The sequence below is a fragment of the Castor canadensis genome, chromosome 6, assembly GCF_047511655.1.
Source record: "Castor canadensis chromosome 6, mCasCan1.hap1v2, whole genome shotgun sequence".
Lineage (NCBI taxonomy): Eukaryota > Metazoa > Chordata > Mammalia > Rodentia > Castoridae > Castor > Castor canadensis.
Genome location: NC_133391.1, coordinates 64,621,671 through 64,643,752, shown reverse-complemented (window position 1 = coordinate 64,643,752; position 22,082 = coordinate 64,621,671). Strand labels below are relative to the sequence as shown.

At 37.1% G+C, this 22,082-nt stretch overlaps 1 protein-coding gene across 5 annotated transcripts in view; it reads left to right on the top strand.

Annotated features, from left to right (window-relative positions):
* Marchf3 (membrane associated ring-CH-type finger 3) overlaps positions 1-22,082 on the top strand; it is a 136,258-nt gene that overhangs the window by 58,374 nt on the left and 55,802 nt on the right. For 2 of the 5 annotated variants that reach the window (XM_074076606.1, XM_074076605.1), the window contains exon 2: positions 18,519-18,568. The exons of the other annotated variants lie outside the window; for them this stretch is intronic. The gene's annotated coding sequence lies outside the window, so the exon portion shown is untranslated. The remainder of the gene's footprint in view (positions 1-18,518; positions 18,569-22,082) is intronic. 5 annotated transcript variants of the gene reach the window in all.

Sequence of the window (22,082 nt, the reverse complement as noted above, 5' to 3'; positions counted from 1 at the left end):
ATGAACAATTTTCAAGTAAATGGTACCACTCTGGTCAGCTTTTAGTTTATGGAAATTTTCTCTTAACACATAAAAATTCTCAGAACCTCCTGCAAACTAGAAATTCACTCTGTTACCAGATTTACTCTAATGTGGGATAAAGGCAGACCGAAACAAACTTGTTTAGTCAACTTGTCCTTTAACAGGTAATTAGGAAGGAATATTAGCTAGACTTCATAGCACACCAAAACTCTAACTCAAACCCTTCTGGCTACAATTTGTGTCCATTTGTTCTTGCTATTTTCTCAGAGGAGCTCTTACAGCATAACTGAGTACCCTCTGTGGAACTATAACTAAGCAATAACCTAGGAGATAAGGTACACTGATAATTAGTCCAGGAAGCCATGCTAGTCAGAATACCAAATAGGATTAACTGTCTGTTAGTTACTGAGTTGTTTTCCATGGAGTCATAGTAATCACAGCTTTAAGAACACACAGGGATTATTGGCTATGAACATTTAAGGTGTGACTTTTTAAAATAAACTCTTTTTAAGAACAGTTTTATATTTATTGAAAAAATTACAAAGGTAGTATAGGGAACTACCATAACTAACTCTATTAATTTCTCCTATTGTTAAATCTTACATTAGTATTATGTGTTTGTTATTAACTAATGACCCAAGATTGAGGCATTATTTTTAACTAAAGTCAATGCTTACTTCAGATTTCCTTAGTTTTTTTTTTAATTTGAATACGTTTTAAGCTGATACATAAAAACATAAAAATTGTACATATTTATGGGGTACTAAGTGATGTTTTGATACATGTATACCTTGTGTAATATTCAAATCAGAGTAAACGTATTTATTTCCTCAAACCAGATTTCTTTAGTTTTTTAACTGATACCCTTTTTCTGTTCCAGGATTCCATCCAGAACCTGATGTTACATTTTCACAGGTTTCTTTCTCTTGGCTATGATAACTTTTCAGTTTTTTCTTATTTTTTGGTGACCATGATAGCTTCGAAATGTATTGGTCAGGTATTTTGTAGAAGGTCCATACTGTTAGTCAGATTTTCATCACTCTAAAGAATACTTGAGACAAACAACTTAAAAGGAGGAATTATTTATTTTGGCTCATGGTTTCAGTCCATAGTCAGCTGGCTTTGTTGTTTCTCAGCCATGGTGAAGCAAAACATCATGGCAGAAGGGCATGGCAGAGCAAAGCTGTTCACCTGATGGTGGCCAGAGGCACAGAGAAAGAGAAGTGGCGGTGGGGGGTGGGGGGGGAGTGGCCAGGGACAAGGTATGCCCTTCAAAGGCACACCCCCAGTGATCTGTTTCCTCCAGCAAGGTCTCATCTCCCAAAGTTTCCACTTACCTCTCAAAATAGCACCACCAGAAGGAGATAAGCCTTCAACTTAAGAGACTGTGTGGAATATTTCATATGTAAACCATAACATCCATGAATTGAGAATTATCAGATGTTTTTCTCATATATAGACTGGGGATATAGGTTTGGGGAAGGAAGACTATAGAAGTAAAGTAATATTTTCCTCACATATGAAGGGAACATGCTATCAATGAGACTTATCATTGTTGATGTTGACCTTGATCACCTACCTCAGATAGTGTTTGTAAGGTTCCTCCATGGTAAAGTTATTCTTTTTTCCCCTTCCCATACTACATTCTTTGGAAGGAAGTGCCTATACTCAGCCCACACTTAAGGAATGGGTAGATATACCCACCTACTTGAGCTCAGAGTGTCTTAACATAAATTGGTTGAATTTCTCTGACAGAAGAGATTTGTCCATCCTCCCTCTACCCCATTTATTTATGAACTAATGGATGTTTGTCTACTTTGGACTGTCATGCAATACTACTTTATTCTATTGCTGATTATTCCACTCTTGGCTTTTGGGAACTCATTCACTAAGATCCTATGTCCCTTTGAAATAGCTCCATCATTTAAGTTTGGGGTTCTTGTATTGTTTTATTTTAATGATTATTTGTCTTTAATTATATATTGCACAAAAAAAATCAATCAAATGATAGTTGTCAGCTTTTCTCCTTCATATGCCAAAAAACAATCAGTTTCTATTCAAGTAAATAAGCGGCATTTTAAAAAATGAGTCATATTTTATTATTAACTAGATATTCAGTACCCTTGATATTTTTTCTTCTGTACACTACCCAGTTCAGTTTAATCCTTTTTGGATTCAAATGTAATTATTTTAAAGGCAATGATGAACAGATTAGATCAGAGTGGAATATAAAGTATTAGATAATGAAAAACAAAAATATAGAATATAAAAGCAGTGGGTTCTGAAAATAAAAATAAGTGGAATTTTTTTTAAAGGCTACAATTCAAGAAAAGTAAATCAGCTAACATCTTAATATAGAAAAAAATGTCTTGACCTGAGGAACAACTTAGAGCATACTTAGTGGTACTCTGGAGGCAACTGAGAGACAACCAGGACCAAGACAAAGATGTTACTCATGTTTCATCATGACCATTCTGGAAGCCACAGCCCATCTAAGAAGCAAAACTCAGGGGAAAGAAAGAAAAAGATAACCATGATTTATGTTATATCTATATTTATGTACAAACTTAAAAGAATCAACAAAAAGTAATAAGTAAAAAAGGAATAAAAATGTAGATACAAAATAAAGTCAGTAACTCTCCTGCACATGAGCAATGAGTAGTTACAAAATATAATGAAAAAGATCCCATTTATAAGAGTATAAAATATTCAGTAACAAATCTATGTTTGGTAATTGAAATACTTTACTATGCAGAATAAAAGAAAATTTGAAAAAATACTATGTTCTTAAATAAGAGTAAATATTAATTCTTTCTATGTTATTATTCAGGTTAATATATTTTAAATATAATAGCTACTTTAAAATGGTGATTCAAAAATATAAAGGAGAATAAACAGTCAGAAATGGACTGTAAAACCTGCAGAACACCTGTTGGGCATCTTCCTCTTTCAGTTACTAAAATGAATTATAAAGTTACAATAATTCTTAAACGTGTTCTTCTACAAGAATGGACACATCAATGAAGCACAGCCTAGAAGCAGACTGTAATATTGTAGTTTGTCTAAGAATTTACTATAGATAAAAATGATATATAAATGAAGTTGTCAATAAATAAGTTTGATGCATTTGTAGAAAATGAAAGTCAGATTTAACGTCAGACAGTATACCAAAATAAGTTATAAATGGATCAATAAATTTATGAAATTATAAAAGTTATAGAAAAACCTAGGGTGAATATTTATCAGCACTTGGAAGTACAGGAATAATGGAAGAGTTTGCAGAGAAAATGGCTAATAGGTTTAACTTCCAAAATCTGTGTATCAAATTGACTATAAACAGGATTAGAAAACAGGGGCTGGTCTGGCATGTATCTCCGTGGCAGAGCATGAACAAGGACTTGGGTTTGATCCCCAGAACCAAAAGAAGAAGAAGAAGGGATGAGGAGGAGGAGAAAAAGAAAACAAATGACAGGGTTTTTAAAAAGTTAAACATACATGGCAAAGGGGTTACTATCTTTATATATACACAGAATTCTTAAGCAACACTAATAAAGGGGCAAAAAAACCCAATAAGAAACCAGAGGAAAGACACAAATAGACAATCAAAAAGACAAAATACTATGGCCTAGAAATACATAATAAACTTTTAAATAAATATTTGTTTCTTAATACTTATTTATTTAAATGTTTATATCAAGGAGCTCTAGTAATGAAGAACCATTCTTGACCTGCCAATTTGAAGAGATATTTTGAAATGATAAAATCCAGTGTTATCAAAGATTTGGTAAAATAGGCAGTTTTACCCAACTGCAAGTGGGAGGAAAATTTTGACAGAAAACAGAAACATTTAGGGAGGGGGTGTTTGTGGAAAGAGGATTGGAATGCTAAGATCCTACTCCAGGCTTTCTCGTTGTCTTGCAGTGTGCACCTGCATGAGAAGTATGAGATCTCTGCATCTCTGTCCCTCCATCTATAAACAAAGAGACTTGATTTTCAAATATGTGTAAGTGAAGAGATGATCTAGTATTGGGAAAAAGATGGATAATTTGAAGAACAGAACAAAATTGTTTTTAAAAAGATTCATGCTAAAATCTGAGATCTTTTCATTTTAACAGTGTAGAAACCCTAGAGACAACCCCCCAAAAAATATATAGGAGCTTGTCATAAGGTAGACAAAACATTAAAAAATAAGTGGGAAAAGAAAGGATTGTTTAATAATGATTTAGTTTTCACTATGAAAGAGAACAGTAGATTAATGTTTCCTCTCATAAAAGATGGGTACATTTTAGATGTATTAGAGCCTGAATATGAAAATAAAACTTTAAAATTATTAGAGGAAATGCAGGAGAATATCTTTATGACTGCAGGGGAAGAGATTTTTCTTAGTACACAAAAAGGATAGTTCATAAAGGAAAAGATTACATTAAGAAGTAAAACTCTTTTATGCAAAAGCCTCTATAAATAAAGTTAAGAGGCAAATCTTGGGCTGAGAAAGAACAGAGGCACAAAGAACAGAAAATACGTTCATTTCCAGACTATACAGATAGAGACTCCTTACATATCAGTATGAAAAAGAAACAACTGACTACAAAAGTGAGTAGCAAAGGATGCCTGCAGGCAACACACAGAGGAGATTTAAAGGACCAATAAATATAAGAAGAGATGCTGAACCCTGCTAACAATTAGGAGATATGCTTACTAAAACAAAGAGGTAACCTTCACCCATCAAAATGGCAAAAATAAAACAACATGACCATCCAAATGCTGTGCAGGATGAATGGAGTGGAAAACTTTCCAAGCCTGTTGGTATGTGATCTGGTACACCACTTGGGAAAGCAAAGTGCCCATGCCTGGTAAAATGAGAAAAATGTTCTATTTCCCAGCAGTTTTACCCCTAGAAATAGTCTCTAAAGGAGTATGGCATCAGAAGCCCTGTAAAAGGACATTCATAGAAGCATTTTTTGTCATGGAAAACCTAATGTCTCTTAATGGAGGGAAGATAAAATAAATTAGAGTATGTTCTTGTTTTTGGTTCCTTTATTACTGTGTCCCCTGCCACCAGAACAATTCCTGGAACATCACTGATGCACATGAATTCTTGTTGAATGAATGAATATGGTGAAACCCACAGCAGTAAAAAATGAATAAATTTGATTTTAGGTATTCAACATGGATAGATTTCAGAAAGAGTGTTGGATGAATAAGTGTATTTTGAATGGCAATATATATGGTACAATTTTAATATACATAAAATAATACTGCATATTGTTCAGAGCTACTTATGTATGTTTTAAAAGCAAAATTTATAAGGGTGGTTGCTTCTCGAAAGGAAGAAAAGAGTGGTAAAAAAAGAAAGAAGTAGAATGAGGGGAGGAGCTAAAAAAACCTCAGACACTTCAGTTTGCATCTAAGACCTTATTTCTTTTAATAAGAGCAAGCAAATTCAACTGAAGCACGAATGAAAAGCTTTTTTAAAATTCCAATTTGTAAAAACATGGGTATTTATTTTCTCTATTTACTAAAGTATTAAAATAAAAAGAACATTTTGTTCCCATAAAATAACAAAAGATTACTATATAAATAGAAGTAAGTAATTAAGAAAAACAGTGAAAATTAAAATTGTGAATTAAATTTAAAATTTATTTATCAGGTTTTAAATAGTCAAGTAAGTCTTCCAGATGATACAGCAAAATAATAATAATAATAAGAAGAAGAAGAGATGGAATACATGAGAGGGAATTTAATAGGCATAGTCACCTATTCTAGAAGTCTAACACCTAGTTAGTAAGGGAGAGTGCATTAGGGAGGAACAAACCAGTTAAAGAAACAATAGAATTTGTCCCTGAGCTGAAGAAGAGCAAGAGCCTTCAGACTGAAAAAGCAAATCCTTAAGAAATTTGAACACAAAAGATACAGACAGAGAAGACGTTAGTATTATTCAGAGAGGGGAAAAATTAATAAGAAGTTAGACTCACACTGGCATTTTGCTTCCATATTTTACAACAATATGACAAAAAAGAATATTTACATATTTTATAGCAATATGACAATAACAGAATCACTTCAAAGTTCTGACAGAAAATTATTTTCAACCTAGAATTTATATGCCGTCAAGATATTAGTAATATAAAGGCAGAATAAATATTTTGGAAATCTTTGAAATAATGATGTCTGCAAAAAAAATCATTTGAGAATATACTCTAACAAAAGAACCAGGGATCCTAAAAGAAAAGGGGAAACACCATTCAAGGTAATATTGTTCTAATCTCAAAGAGCACTGTGAAAAAAGAATCCTAGGGTAGTGGCAGGTTTAGAATCACAACTTGAATTCAGGAAATGTCTTCAAGAACATGGATTTTCTGTAATGATTTGATTAAATAGCTGTGTGATCTTAGCATTAAGGCGAAATAATATGCTACCTTTGTCAACAAAGAAAAAAAAAAACAAAGACAATGAAAAAAGCTGTCAGAAATAAACCAAAAAACCTCCATAAGAAAAACATATCAAACTATGAAGCAAATGAAAATGTGTTTTGATTTTGAACAATGGTTAAATAAAAAAACTCGACCTTGATGCTTGGAGCATTCCCCTTCAAGTATAGTTATAGAATCAAAGGCCCAGTTAGAATACTTGGTTCTGAAGTGAGTAATAACTTTGGAATCACAATATGGAAGTATTCTTTCTTGGTTTTCACTTTCTAGAATTTACTTCTTGAAAATGAGTGGAAGATAATTATCATTACAGACAAATCAAACTATACACCATAGTAATGCAAAATTGATGATATATCTGAGAGAATTTGGGTATTGGAAAAAGGAGGAGCAAGGGAGGAAGGAGAAAACAATTAGGAATAGTTCAGAGATACTAACCTGAGCTGACAGAAAGTTAGTGTTATGGTTTGGATCTTAAATGCCCTTCAAAGGCACGTGTGTTTAAAGCTTGTTTGCCAGGTTGTGGCATTATTGGGGAGTGGTAAAATCTTTAAGAGGTGGGGTCTAGTGGGAAGAAGTTAGGTCCTTGAGGGCATGTCCTTGAAGAGAAAATTGGGATCTGAGCCCCTTTCTGTCTCTCTGCTTCCTGGCAGCCATGATGTATTATGCTGCATGGGTCCAAAGAAATATGTACAAGAGACCATGGACTGCATCCTGAAACATGAGCCTAAGTAAACCTTTTCTCCTTTAAGTTGATTTTCTCAGGTATTTTATCATAGCAATGGAAGAAGTCTGAATAACACAATAGTGAACTTAAGTAAAAAATTATATAAAATTTGGGAAAAAAGAGAAAGGAGAAGATTAAAGGTAATGAGCTAGGTTTCTAAATTTTTTTAAACAATGAGTTAATGCTACTTAAAAGTTTATAAATGGGGGGGGTAAAAGCACTAGCAGAAGAACTGAAAGCAAGAATTATTTCGAGGTTACTGGGACTAGGGATGGTGTATGAACTGAAGAAGCTATGCCTTCATTTATATTCTCCTTTAGTGAGTGAATTTGCATTATGATGAGAACATACTACTTTTATAGTAAATTGTGAAAGGGATATAAAAAGTTTAAGGTTCCCATTGCCAATCTGATTCTCCATCCTTCCCCCAAGCCCAATAAAAAGAGTCTTGTTTATTTGCTCTTGAAACTCTTTGCCCGATAACTTCTGTATCCTACTCAGAGAGTAGGGAACCTAGATTATAGTTGTGCCAAAGCTCAAAAATCTACAGAGGAAACACTGAACAATGGAGAAAAATGTCAAAAGAGCTCAAATGGAAACATTAAAGGTCAATGCCTTACAGACAGAGCTTTTGTGTACATCTAATCTATTCTTGCTCAGGTGCATCAAACATCACCCAAAATCAACAAGGAAGAGGAGTCCTATGAATGCAGTAAGCATTGAAATGGCTCAGAATGAATTAAGAGGGAGTACAGAGGTATAATAACAAACATGAGGCTGTTCACTCAAGTTCATTGTTCAATCAAAAGAGATTACCATAGTCAAAATATGGCTCAAAATATTTTGTGAAAAAAATTCTACAAGTAGTAATGTGTATATTCCACCATTTTGAGCTCTATGAATATTATGAAAGAATAACAATGTTAATATAGCTAATATTTTGAGTGCCATATGCCAAGTACAGTGCTGGTGCTTTACATTTATAATTTCACAATTATAAATGCTATTATAATCCTCAGAGGTTAGTGCACAGAGGTTAGTGCTATTATGATCCTCAATTAAAGATGAAGAAACTAAGTCACTCACAATTGAAAAACTTGCCCAGACTTAATATAGCCAGTCAGAAATCTGACTGATCAAATCTGTCTGATCCCAGAACCTTTGAGTTTAGAAAACATGAACACATTTTAGGACATAAATTAGTAACTATAATTCCAACACCCAGTGAGTTTGATGTATTTTGTTATATCTCTTTCTGCCAATGTACTACATGTAATATACTTTCTTTTTCTTATCAATTTGGAAAATATCTATATATACTATATATCATTTGGTAATCCACTTTTTTTCATTTAAGAAAAATGAATAGTATTCCACATTATTTAATATTATTTTGCAATATCAAGTTAATGTCTGCTTGGTATTAATTTATTCATTTAGCCAATATTTATTGATGTATTCTCCACACTTATAATACATAAGTGGCCAAGCAAACAAAAATCCATGAATTCATGGAGCTTATATTTCAATGGGGAGAAATAACAATAACCATAATAAGTGAAGTATATATTGTGTTGGAAGTGAATACATCTGTGTAACTTAAAAGGTACAACAGGATAAGAGGGACCAAGAAAGATGGGGTAGTAGGATGATGACCGTATTCATTGAGAAAATGACATTTGAGCAAAGCTTTGAGAGAGGTAAAGGAATAATCCAGGCAAATATCTGAGGAGAAAGCTCTTATTCAGTTGATACATAATTCACATACCATAAAATTCATTTCTTAAAATGCACAACTTAGTGGTTTTTAGTATATTCACAAATATACTAAATCATCACCAATATTCTAATTCTAAAAAAATTGTCATCTTTCCCTCACAAAAAACAAAAACAAAAACCTGTGCTAATTAGCAGTCCCCTCCCCCAACTCCTGGCAACCTCTAATCAACTTTCCACCTCTATGACTTTGCCTTTTCTGAACACTGCATGTAAAGAGAATCATATGAGGGCTGGCAGAGTGGCTCAAGTGGTAGAGTGCCTGCCTAGCAAGAGTGAGGCCCTGTATTCAAACCTCAGTACCGCAAAAAGAAAAAAAAGAGAAAGAATCATATAATATGTGATCTTTATCACTTAGCATGATGCTTTCGACTTGCATCATTACTTCATTCCTTTACAGCTGAATAAAATTCCATTGTGTGAGTATACCACATTGTGTTTATTTATCCATTGATTGATGGATACTTTGGGGTTTTTCGCCTTTAGGTTATTATGCTCAATGTTGCTATGAACACTCATATACCAGTTTTTGTGGGGCATATTTTCGCTTCTGTTAGGTACATACCTATGTGTGGAATTGCTAGATCATATTTAACTCTGTATTTAACTTCTTGCCGGATGGCTTTTCAAAGTGGTTGCACAGAGAAAAAGCACTCTATGCCAAAGGAAGAGCCAGTGCAAAAGCACAGAAGGGAAGCCATGGTGGCTGGTGTGGCGTTAGTGAGCCAAATACGTTGGAGGAATGGCTAGAACTTGTAGATCCCTTTAGACAATCATAGGGGCCTTAGATTTTATTCTAAGGTGAACCATTAGAAAATTTTGAACAAAGAATTTTTTTTAAATAATCAATATGGTTTCCACGTGGAAAATGAGCACTAGGGGAAGAGAGCAAACCAGATTAGGAGACCACTGTATTGATCCAAGCAAGAGATGACCAAGGCTTAGACCAGGGCAAAAGCAGTAGAAGTAGTGAAAGTGGTCAGGATCTGGACATGAAAGTAGAGCCTCTCAGATTTCATGATGGATTTGTGGTAATAATGGGAGTGAGAGAAGAATCGAGCATAACTGCAAGTCCTTAGTGGCCTGAGCTTTGGAAGGATGGAAATGCCATCAGTTGAGATGATGATGACTGCAGGAGGAACAGTGTTTATTGGAGATGGTGAATTCAGGAGTTAAACTTTGACACACTGAGTTTAAGAAGTCACTACTCACCTAGTTACTTAGGAGGCAGAGATTAGGAGGACCACAGTTCAAGGACAGTCCTGGCAAAAAAAGTTAAGGAGACATATCTCAACAAACAAGCAAGGTATGGCAGTGCATATCTGTAACCCCAGCTATTCAGAAAGTGTAAGTAGGACTGTCATGGTCCAAGGATGGCCATGGGCAAAAGTTTAAAACCCTACCTAAAAAATAACCAAAGCTAAAAAGTGCTGGGGTTGTGGCTCAAGTAGTAGAGTGCTTGTCTAGAAGGCCCTGAGTTCAAACCTAAGTACCACACAAAAAAAGTGTATTAAGCTTCACGGACATGTTAAATAGACAGTGGATACACAAATATGGAGTAGATGAGAGAGGTCTGGGTGGACATACAAATTTGGAGTTAACCATGTTACTGGAGAAACCCAATCAAGTATAATATCAAATGTAACACAAGGCATAGAAAAAAATAATTAGGTCATGTGCTGTGGAGAGGTCAATTAAGATGAGAACTGAGGATTTACTATTGGATTTAGTAATGTGAAAATAACCATGACCTTGACAAGAGTGTTTTTGGGTGGGGTGGCAATGCTCGAGCTTGGCTGGAGTGGATGTGAGAGAGAAGGAAGAGGTACAAAGGAAACTCTGGAGCACGATGGAAAGGTTCGTGGTCTGGATTATGGTATAGTCTCCATGGGTACACATAGGTCAAAACCAATCACATTGTGCACTTTCAGTTTGAGCAGTTAAGATATTTCAACTATACCTCAGTAAAGCTGAAGAGAGAATAAGAGGAAAGAAATAGATTTTCTCTTCTCAGGAGATTTTTTATAAGTGCAGCAGAGAAATTAGAGAATTAGCTACAAAAGACATGGGACTAAAGAAGGATTTTTTTTTTTAGGCAGAACTAACCACATACTTGTATATATTGAGAATGGTCCAGAAAGAAGGAGAAATTGGTGATGTTGAAGAGAAAAAAGTGACTAGTTATCCTCCAGAGTAGACAGGCGTGTGGAGGGGTGGAGGGTTGGATCTCAGCACCAATAGAGACAGGTGGAGAAGTCGAGTTTACATGAACAGATGCTGTGGGTAGGAAGATGGGGTGGTGGGAGTCTTTGGAAGTTCTCCTCTTTGAATTGCTTACTTTTCTCCCTGATGTTGGAAGTGAGGTCATCAGCTGAGAGTGAGGAAAGTGGAGGTCAAGGTGAAAGTGTTGTCAAAGAGTGAGAAAGTGTAACTGAATGGCATAAGGAGTGAATGCTGTCAGCACTATGGCTCATTTTTTAAGCCTTTTTATTGGTATATAATAGTTGTACATGGGGTGTCATTGTGATATTTCCATATATGTGTACAATGGCCACATTTGCCTCAAGTTATTTTAATGGAGATTTGTGGTTCCTACTGAAAACTAGAAAATACAGGAGAATATATAGCAAACTAGCACTAAGGCTCATTGAGTCTTGTGGTCATGAATTTAAAGTAAGACCATTCAACACAGTTGTCTAGTTTTCTCCAGCATGTTCCTCATCAAAAGTGCAGGCATATATTTGCCAAAAAGTTTGATCATGATTTTGCCAAGAGACTAGACAAGAAGTTGGGGTGCAAGGAAGGGATTGTTTGTAATGATGGGCCACTTGTTTAAATTAGAACTGGAGGGAAGGATTGTAAAAAGAAAGGGAACATCAATGGCATAGAGGTCCTGGGGAAGTCCAAAGATAGTTGTACTTGGAGTACTGGAGAGAGTGAGCTGGAAAATAAGGGAGGTGGCCAGAGAGTAGGATGCCTCACTAGTATTCCATTATATGGATATACAGATTTCTTCTAACCAGGTAGGCCTGCCTTCTAAGATCACAGCAGCTATCTCCATTATTTAGGCTACCCCTTATTTCTTGACAATTGCTGTTTCTCCTGAATTTCCACATAGTTCAACACCTTCCTTCTCAGATCACCTAACTCCAACCTAACTATTCTCTGTAGCATCTTTCTCTCTCTGGTTCCAAGTCTATAACAATATCTTCCCATGAATTATTGTGGGGATTTTAGGATTCCTTTCACAACCAGAAAGGAAGTTTGAGACCCCAGTCTTCTTGCCATGTGTCTGTCCCTCCACGGTCTCCCAAGAGTTAACTCTGTCTTGTTGGTGGCTGGAGAGGTAAGATATTTTCCTTTTACAGTTGAGCTATAGCTCCCTGGGCAAGGACTGCAAAGATAAAAGACTTAAGTTTTTCAGGATGCAGTTCTACCTTTGGAGGGCTCTTGCCATATTGAATATCACTTGGCACTTTGTCCTAGAAGACATTCTATGTTTCCTATTCTATCAGAACCACTGTAAATGTTACTTGTAGATACAACAGCCATTGTAGTGTCATCATTTTTCCTTGTTTTAAGTGATATCTGTGTTATGGTCTTTAATGGGAAATCAGTTTCACAATATAATTAAATCCTCTAGGGAGGATTAATTTGAGATTTCATATCATTTATTAGTTTGCAAGTACCTTGTTTTCTTTAACATATGTTCATGTAGGAGTTGGCATTTAGATTTGAAAGCATTTATCACTGTGTTTACCTCCTAAGCAATGTCTTTTAAGGTATTTCCTTCACTGGGATTTCCATTTAATAAAGTTAAAATTCTATTTAAAAGAATTTTTATGCTGGTGGAGTGGCTTAAGTGGTAGAGTGCCTGCCTAGCAAGGATGAGGCCATGAGTTCAAACCCCAATGCTGCAAAAAAAAAAAAAAAGAAAGAAAGAAAGAAATTTTATGCTTGTATCATGAACTTTGTTGATTATCAAGGAGATTTAACTTCAGAATGGGAAGAATTCCCCCTCCTCTCCACTTGCCCACATGCCCACCCTCCTCTCCCTCCACAGCTGCAAGATGACAAAAGCACACTCACAAACAACACCTGGGCCCATGCAGCGTTCCCAAAAAGCCCTCTTCTGCCATGACACATCCTTAGTTTGCTCCCGCCAAATGTGGATATTTAAGTCTGCCTTTCTACTATCACATCAGTAAGAGCCTATGGAGGTCACACCCATGGTTACGAGTTACCTGTGGTCTCTGTGTCCCAAAGAGAACACCAGAATCTTTCTGTAGCTGTTACCAAGTTCTGCACTGCTGACCTGTAACACAGACATGATGAAATCTATAGGCCCTTACGAAATAATCCCCTAGACCAAAAACCAAAGACCATTTTACAGAACTCCATGTAACAGAGAAACTTTAGGGCCACAACTTGAGTCTGCTTTGAGCTTTTGTTTCTCTCATTCACTTTTTCATTTTTTGTATTGTTTCTCCATGGAGTAAGGAACTTATCGGGAATAAAGTTTCTGTATTCCTTTGAGTGTTTCTATACAAGCTCTAGCCTGGTGCACACAGTGAATGCTCAATAGAAATTATTAACAGGCTGAGTAAGAAAGTGGGTAGTCCCATCAAAGGACCCCACAGAGCCTGGCTGTGGTCCATCAGGGTTGGAATAGGAAAGGCTCCCAGTAATATCTGGGGAATGTTCCTGGCTCAGGATCATTTTACTGATTTGGAAAGAATATGTTTCTTTTGCCCTCCAAAAAGCATTCAAAAGAATGCTTCTGATGAGTGAGAAGCATGGCAGGAAAAGGCAATTAAGCCAAGAAGTAGGTACCTTCAGGTTATTAATGGGATGTCCTCTGTGATAAAGTGCACAGTTGTCTTATTTAAGAAATCTGTTCCCACCCCCAAACACACACACACACACAACACACACCCCGTGTGTGTGTTTTTGTTGTTATTATTTTCTATGAACCTGTATTCAGTTTATTTGAGTTAATGTTTTTAAATAAGAAACTTTATTTTTTAAAGCAGTTTTAGGTTCACAAAAAAAAAAATTGAGAAGCGACTACAGAAACTTCTCATGTCTCTCCTGTCCACACACAAAGCCTCTCTCATTAGCAACATCCCTACTGGAGTGAGATCCCACCTGTGTTACCGCTGACACGCCCACTCTGATGTCAGAATCACCCAAAGTCCATAGCTTACATTAGGGTTCACCCTTGGTATTGTGCATTCTGTGGATTTCAACAGATGTATAATGACATGTGTATACCATATTCACAGAGTAGTTTCTCTGACCTACAAATCCATGCTCTGCCTATTCACACCCCCCATGTTCTTTTGTTCTTTTCCTCCTACACCTTTCTCAGTGGCGTCAGGGTTTAAGAGGTTATTTTCAGCCACTTTATCAGGAGGGAAAGGAGGGAAGAGGGGAAGTGAAGGGGCCCTGATGTCAGGCTCAGCTTCCTATTAAGAATGGGCTTTAAAAAACATCATTGGTGAAGATTAATTCCTTTGTCAATAAATGTCGGCAGCTAATCTAGTGCCAACTGCATAAGCCTGGGGAGTGAGCCCTGTGAAAACTCAAGGAAACTAAATCATCTGTGGGGTGCTTGTTTTTTCTGCCAAACACTGACCAGGCCTCTGCCATTACTTTCCATTTTTTAAATTGAAAAGGAAAAAGAAATGCCAAACAGTGTTTGCAACTCCAAAGGGCAAACTGGATATGTTTTGACAAAGGTTGAAAATAAATTATTCTAAAGTCTGTTCACATATAGAATTATCTTTCTGGGATACGCCAAAGTAAAAGTCAATTTCATGTATCAGTACCTTCATGTGCCAAGTAGTTGGGCAATATCTTGCCTTAGATAGTTGTACTTTCTGAGTTTGATTTATAGTCGGGGGCTGGGCTTAGTAAAAGTAGTGCAGTTAGAGGTCCTTACAGGCTCCTCACACACACACACACACACACACACACACACACACACCATCCATCCATCCATCCATCCATGTGGAAGAGGTCTCTCCTTCCCTGGCTTTTGGGGCCACTTCCATGAGCTTTCCTTTTTCTTGGTCTCAAGACAGCAGATAAACCCTAGGGTCTCACCAGGCTGAGTGAGCATTCACTTTCATTGGAAGCTGCAAAGTCTTGGAAACGCAAAGGAATAAATCCCTGAGACAATTCTAGGTCCTGAGGTTGAGGAAGAACAGGCTGGCCCTGCTTGTCTGGTCCATCTTCCATCTCCCAGAGTTCACACAAGATTTTGTGTTGAAGCAGGGGTTTTTACACTTTTTATCTGTGGCCATTAGGAATAAATTTTCCTAACGTAATTTCCATGGTAACCCAGGATCAAAACCTACTCTTTCAACTTCAGATGGACTTTGCTGTTTGTTTTTTATTTAATTCTCTTTCATTTTTAAAAGTTCTGCTTAAGACTATGTAAACTCACTTCACTTCTGGTAAGCACCCAGAGTGTGAGAAACACTGATCCAGAATAACAGATGACCAGTGTTTTAGACTGGAGAAAGTAGCAGACAGGAACCTCCCTGATCTGCTGGCCTGTGCTTGGACATCTCCAGAGAAATTCTGAAGAGCCAGGCATTGGTACTGAGCACTTAACCTGCACCTCAACACCACCCAAGCAGGTGTGAGTACTATAATTACCCCCATCATACAGGTGAGGCTCAGCTGTTATCTGAGGCAAGGAGATCTCTTGGGGTCACCCAACTGGAAGAGCCAGACTTAAATGCCATCTCTATGACTCTGCCTGCTCAAAGCCCACTGGTAGCCACCCATTGTCCTCAGAGTCAAGTTGAATCTCCTACCTCTCCAGTCTCATTCTTCTCTTCTCCTCCCTCCCACTTTTCATCAAAGCCTTAAGGAAGTTGCCGTTGGTTGCTCTAACATGTTGGGTGCTTGCACTTGCTGTTTCTGCATGGGACTCTCTTCTCCCTCCCATGTGCCTAGCTAGTTCCTCTCATTATTGTTGGTCTTAGCTTAAGGTTCATCTCTTTCCTCCAGGTTACCTCTGAATGTCTCTGCCCACGTTGACCTTCTACATGCTTCCATACCACTCTGTGCTGTCTCATTCCTAGCACTTAAGATATTTCATTATTTGCTGGTAAGTTTTCAACATCCAGCTCTCTAGTTAAGGAGCAAGGGCAGGGTAATTTGTAGCATTTGCTGGTTCCATGGCATAATTACCTTCACTGACTGTTGCCAATTTTAAGTCATCCATATGACTTCACTGAATGTAGAGTTGGGAAGAGGTAGATGAGACAGTACAAACTGGCTCCAGCATACCACTGAATGTCTTTTTGTCATTTCTGACAGGGGACAGGCATAGGAGTGAGGGCAAAGAATCATTTTTGTCTTGCTGACCATTATATAGTTCCTCAGTGTATAAAAGGAAGGGAGGAATAGGGAAGGAAGGATCAGGCAAGAAAAGGATCTGGTACTGTGCAACATAGTACGATAGTCACAGAGTGTATTGCTTCTTCACCATGAGTATGGAGGGGATGGCAGAGATAAGGATAAAGGCTGTGTGTAATGAGATACCAACCATTACTCAACCCTTACAGATTATAAAATACCTATACATACATTGTGTCATTTGATCATGTTCATAAGGACAGGTGTTATTTTGCACATGAAGAAATCAGGTCTCCCATAGGTAAAGTGACCTACACAGGATCATGCAGCTCACTCTTGAGCTAGGACCAAGGTCTCCAGAGTTCCAGCCCCACACTCCTTTATTCAGAGTGCCTCCTCATATCCACATGCCTGTTAAGAGAGTAAAATTGGACAGTGGACCCATGCAGAGATGGGAGGAGGGAGGCAAGAGTACAGGGAAGGGTGCAAACTGTAGGGGTAAAATGAATGCTGGGATACATGTGACTCATCTTGGAACAGAATGCTGAGTGAGCATTAGTGTTGGGAGGTAGGATTGTGAGTGGCCACGGACAGAGGTTCATGCCTAGGTTCAAATTCTGGTATGTGACCATGGACAAGAAGCTTGACTCTGCTGTGCTATAGTTTCCACTAATACTGTAATAGCAGTTAAGAAATAAAGTCCCTGTCTCAGAGGATCGTTATAAGAATTAAATGAAATAATATAAACTAATTGCTGTATTGTGATTTCCCTTCTTCATGAAAATTTGTCAGTGTCTTTAAATGGCCTAAGACATCACTTGCAAAATACAGCAGTCATCGGTAAAAACTTTAAACATCTAAAGTAAGCAGATGGCCCTAAATCATTTTATCCACCCTTTTAGGTGCATATTTATTTCTCTGTATTTCATTTGTATGCTTGTATCAACGTTCATTGCTTAAGTTGGTAAATTCCTACTTAGAAAGGGACTATACTGCTTTCTCAGACTGGTTTTTGCAATCCTAATTTTTTCTACAAAACTGAAACAAGTGTTTGAATCTCAATGTCTAAAATTAAAATGTTATTGAAATACCTCCAGGTTCATTTGTTCAATGCCCATAGCTGTTTCCATGCTACCATGTCCAAGTTCGGTAGTTGTGACAGAGACCTTAGTCTGTAAGACCTAAAATGTTTACTACTTGGCCCATATGGAAAAAGTTTGCTGACTCCTGTTTAGAATAACTAATAGATAGTTCCTCTAAAAAGTTAAGATTTAATCAGGGTCTCAATGGCTATAATGACGGTTTCAAGATTTTTATTGCTTCTTAAACCACATGAGGAGTGATAGAAACAGTTTTTTAAAGTCACAATGTGATCAAATAGCTCAAAACACTGGAGAGGACTTTCTTTTCAATCACTAACATGGCTGTGATGGGGTTATGAAATTAGTTGTAGGTAGGAAGCACTAGGAAGGGAACATTGCCTCTTGAGTCTCTGAAGTTGTATTAACCAAGAATGACACACTGCACATGGCTGCTTAGAATGACTGAGATAACTGTTCATAGTTAGTAGATATATGATTCCTTACAGGTACCTTTCAGGTACCCTCATTGCCTTCCTGAGCCTCTTTCATAGGTCCAGTGCTGGGTGTCTGTCTTGGATGGAAACACTGGTGGCAATGGGGTACACGATGGCAGCTCTAGCAGCAGAAGGGTCCCCAGGCAGGCACTTCCATGATTCTCTTGCCTACAAACCCATGAATGAATGTGATTTCCTGGGACCAGGCCCAAAGTAAACAGTCACTGCCAGAATCTTACTTTAAAGTTGTGGTGCCAGTCAACCCTACCTTATTCAGATTCTACTCCGTGGGGCACTATTAACACATGTAACACATACTTTGGCTTAAGTTTTGAAAACCCAAGCACAATTCTGAAAACTGTTTCTAAACAAGTGTGAATTTTCCCACCTGCTTTTTTTTTTTTTTCTATTCATTACACCTACTTGTTGGGTGGATGGTGTCAAGATTTTTCTCCACAGTTTAGTGAAGACAACTTTTAAAAAATAGATTCAAACTTCTAATCTTACCTGCAGCATCAGAAAGCTTCTGAAATACAGTTCAGCACCAAAGTGCTTAAGAGGAAAGAGCTTTGTGTTTTTGTATTCATTCGGCACCTCTTCTTTTCTTTTTTAGTAATGGTCCTTCATTCTTCCAAATTCTGAACATACCTCTCCTGAAACAGAGTAAGTTATGATACATTCATGGTACTTTTACCTGGATTATAAAAATTAATTCCTGTCTTTGTTCAAATAATAGCTCAGACTCAATACTTTCCCTCTTTTCTAAAATAGGAAAAAGGAAGAAATTTTGTGAACTTGTGGTTTTTATTTCCCACTGCCCACATTGTTGCTTAATTTTTGAAAATCAAAGCTTCTAACTCCCATTTATTTAAATAATAAACAATATGCAATCACACTACAATTGTGATAGCTATCTAGTATAAAAATATTTCTCACTGCTTAGCATGAAAGATTTATTGACGCTATTAAGAGAAAAGGACAATAGGAGAGATTTTAGGAGAAGAGGTTAAATATGATCAGCTATTGGATAAAAGGTAGAATTTATCCAGGTGTTGGTGACTGATGCCTGTAGCCCTAGCTACTTGGGAGGCAAAGATTGGAAGAATCAAGGCTAGTCCAGGCAAAAAGTTCACAAGACTCCATCTCAACGGATAGCTGGGCACTGTGGTACCCGCCTGTCATCTCAAGCTACATAGGAAGCTGAGATGGGGTGGATTGATGTTTCATGTCAGGTTGGACAAAACAGTTCATGAGACGCCCCCCCCATCTCAATAGGGCAAAAATCTGAGTGTGGTGGTATGCACCTTTCATCCTAGCTATGGTGGGAAGCCTAAAATAGGAGGATCGAGGTCGAGGGCAGCCGGGCAAAAGCAAGATCCTGTCTCCAAAATAACAAGAGAGAAAAGGGCTGGAGATGTGGCTCAAGCAATGGAGCACCTGCCTAGAAGGCACAAAGTTCTGAGTTCAAGCCCCAGTACCACCAAAAAAAAAAGAAAAAGAAAAGGTAGAATTTATACAGTCGATCTTCATTATGTATGAATTTCTTACTTGTAAATTCCCTTACCTGCTAAAATGTATTTATAACTCCAAAATCAATACTCAAAGCAATTTCAAAGTTGTTCACAGACATGCAGAAGGTGGCACAACGTTTGAGTCATCCCCCACACATGTTCCAACTGAGGCCAAACAAGATGATGTTCTGCCTTCTTGTTTGGGCTGTAATAGTTTTTTTTTAAGTGTCCTTTTTTGTGGTCCATTTAGTACCACTGTTTTTTTTTCATTTTTGTGCTTTTGGTTGGTGATCTCACTACATAGAATTGCCTCCAGTGGCAGTGCTGAAGTGCTGTGTAGTGTTTCTTAGTGTGAGAAGACTGCAATTACCTTTTGGAGAAAACACATATGTTAGATAAGCTTCATTCAACCATAGTTCCAGTGTTGGCAACGAGCTCAATGTTAATGAATCATCAACATATATTTAATAAGATGTCTTTAAACAGAATCTCATAAAAGAAGGTTATGTGTTGATCAGTGAATGAAAATGTGGTGCCGAGGGACCTGACCCCACATTTCCCTTGGGGCAGTGGTTCAGTGTTCACCAATTCAGTCTTTAAAGCAATTTATAGAACATCACCATGACTAACAAGAACCTCCAGCATTTAGATTTCCTTTCTATTCAGTTTCTATTCAGATGTGGGGCTTAAGTACTTTTAGTCCAGAAAAATCTCTGGCATTAAAAATCACAACTAATTATTTAAAAAGTGCTAGCAGGGAGTTCTTCCAGTTCTTCGAAGATATTACAGAGCTCTATTTGATGTATTAGTACTATAACTTGTTCCAAAAGAAATCATGGTGAAGGATGATCACCCAGCACAGATGATTTGGGAAGGGTCAAGGTGAGAAAGAAATGAAGAATTGGTAGTCGCCAAGGGAGTAGTGAGAGTTCTCTCACCCCAGCCACTTCCAGACCTTTCATCATCCATGGCCAGATAGTTTATACCACTAGGGAAGCCTTCCTTCAAATGAAAGGACACGAAGGAAAGGACTATGTGGCTGATTCCAATTGTAACTGTTCATATAGAGAAAGTATATCCAAGGGGATGGAGTTATCAATGAATAAATAAGAATGTTTAAGTTGAGGGTCAGCCCTAGAGTAAGATTATGTTTGTTGTTGAATCAACGATAACAGTAATTTGTGCATGTGCTATTATCTAAGAAAGGAGAAACCTCTGGCAATCTTTATAAGGTTTTCTAAGAAAATAGCTACTTGCAACTTCAGTAGCTAATATATCTACAGCATTCACTTTTATTCAGTGAGGGGACAACCTTAGACGTCCTCCTCCACTCCCAAAATACCTGTCTTTAATAGCCAAAAGAGATCACCATATGCTTCTTCTTGCTATGTATAAGAAGTAAGGAAAATTATTTATTTTGGCCTCTATAATACTGAGTAAACATAACATTTTCTTTATTGTAATGCACATATGAAGTTATTTACCTCAAATCGGGTTCTAATTTCCTGTAATTCAGTGGGACACCGTCCAAAACATTCTTGCCTACAGTTCTAAAGTGCAGTGGGATGAAAATTAAACTGTTGTGAAAGATGGGAAGTGAATGAATTGAATGCCTAGAAAAATGTGTGATGATTCACAGATAGGAGAATTGCACCCACAGTGTGGGACTTTGGGACTACTGAGCCAAGTGAGTCAGCTCTTGGGGGGGGGGCGGTATTTATTTTCTACTTTTTTGCTCTACTTGTTATCTAGTGTATAGTCTCCTCTAAATTAGTAAAATGTGAATTGAAAAAAAAATCATAGCTGCTCAACAATGTCAATGACAGCTACCGCAATGATATAAAACTTAATCAAGAAATCCCACAACTTTTACACACTGTCTTGCCCAAGTGTTAAATACCAAGATTCTTCCTGTTTTGAAATTTGAATGATCAAAAGACTATGTACTTTCCCTTCAGCCTGTAATCCTGTTTAGTGAGATTAGGAAACCTGGAAGGTTTTTGGGAGAATACTTGGTCATTATAGGAGAAATCACCTTGTTTGTTAACTCTAACTTGGGGAAATCTTTTATCCCTCTTGTCTACTCTTCCTTCTCTCACTACCATCACCCCAAAAGAACGACTCAGAGCCCCTCATATTCAATCAGTATTAAGGAGTAATAATGGTAACTAGTCACAGAAATTGAGCTTAGAAATGGAATTCATCTGATTCTTCCACTAACTTAGAGTGCTGAGAAAAATCATAAAATCATTTTGCTTTAGTTTCCTCTTTATGAAAGAGAGATGACCATACCCACCAATTCTCATAAGGCCAAGTGTTTAAATATATAATTGCTGGCCAGGCAATTTGGATATATAAATTCCACACAGGAATGATAAGTGGTGCTTTATAAAAGTTTGACAGATTATTGCAGCTAGCTTCTGTTTATAGATTTATCTTTCCTAGCAAGAGTATGACTCCTGTTATGTTTTGGTTTTTTAATTTAAATTGGCATATTTCTGGTTGAGAAAAAAAAGCCAACTAAATATTCATTTAGACACATTTGTATTTGTACAGGGTGAAAAATCACGAATCCTATCTGGGCATTTTGTCCCTCCATTGTTGACATCTGTGACTGCCACCAAGGGAGGAGGAGGTGCCACCAGAGGATTCTGTGGAATCTGGTG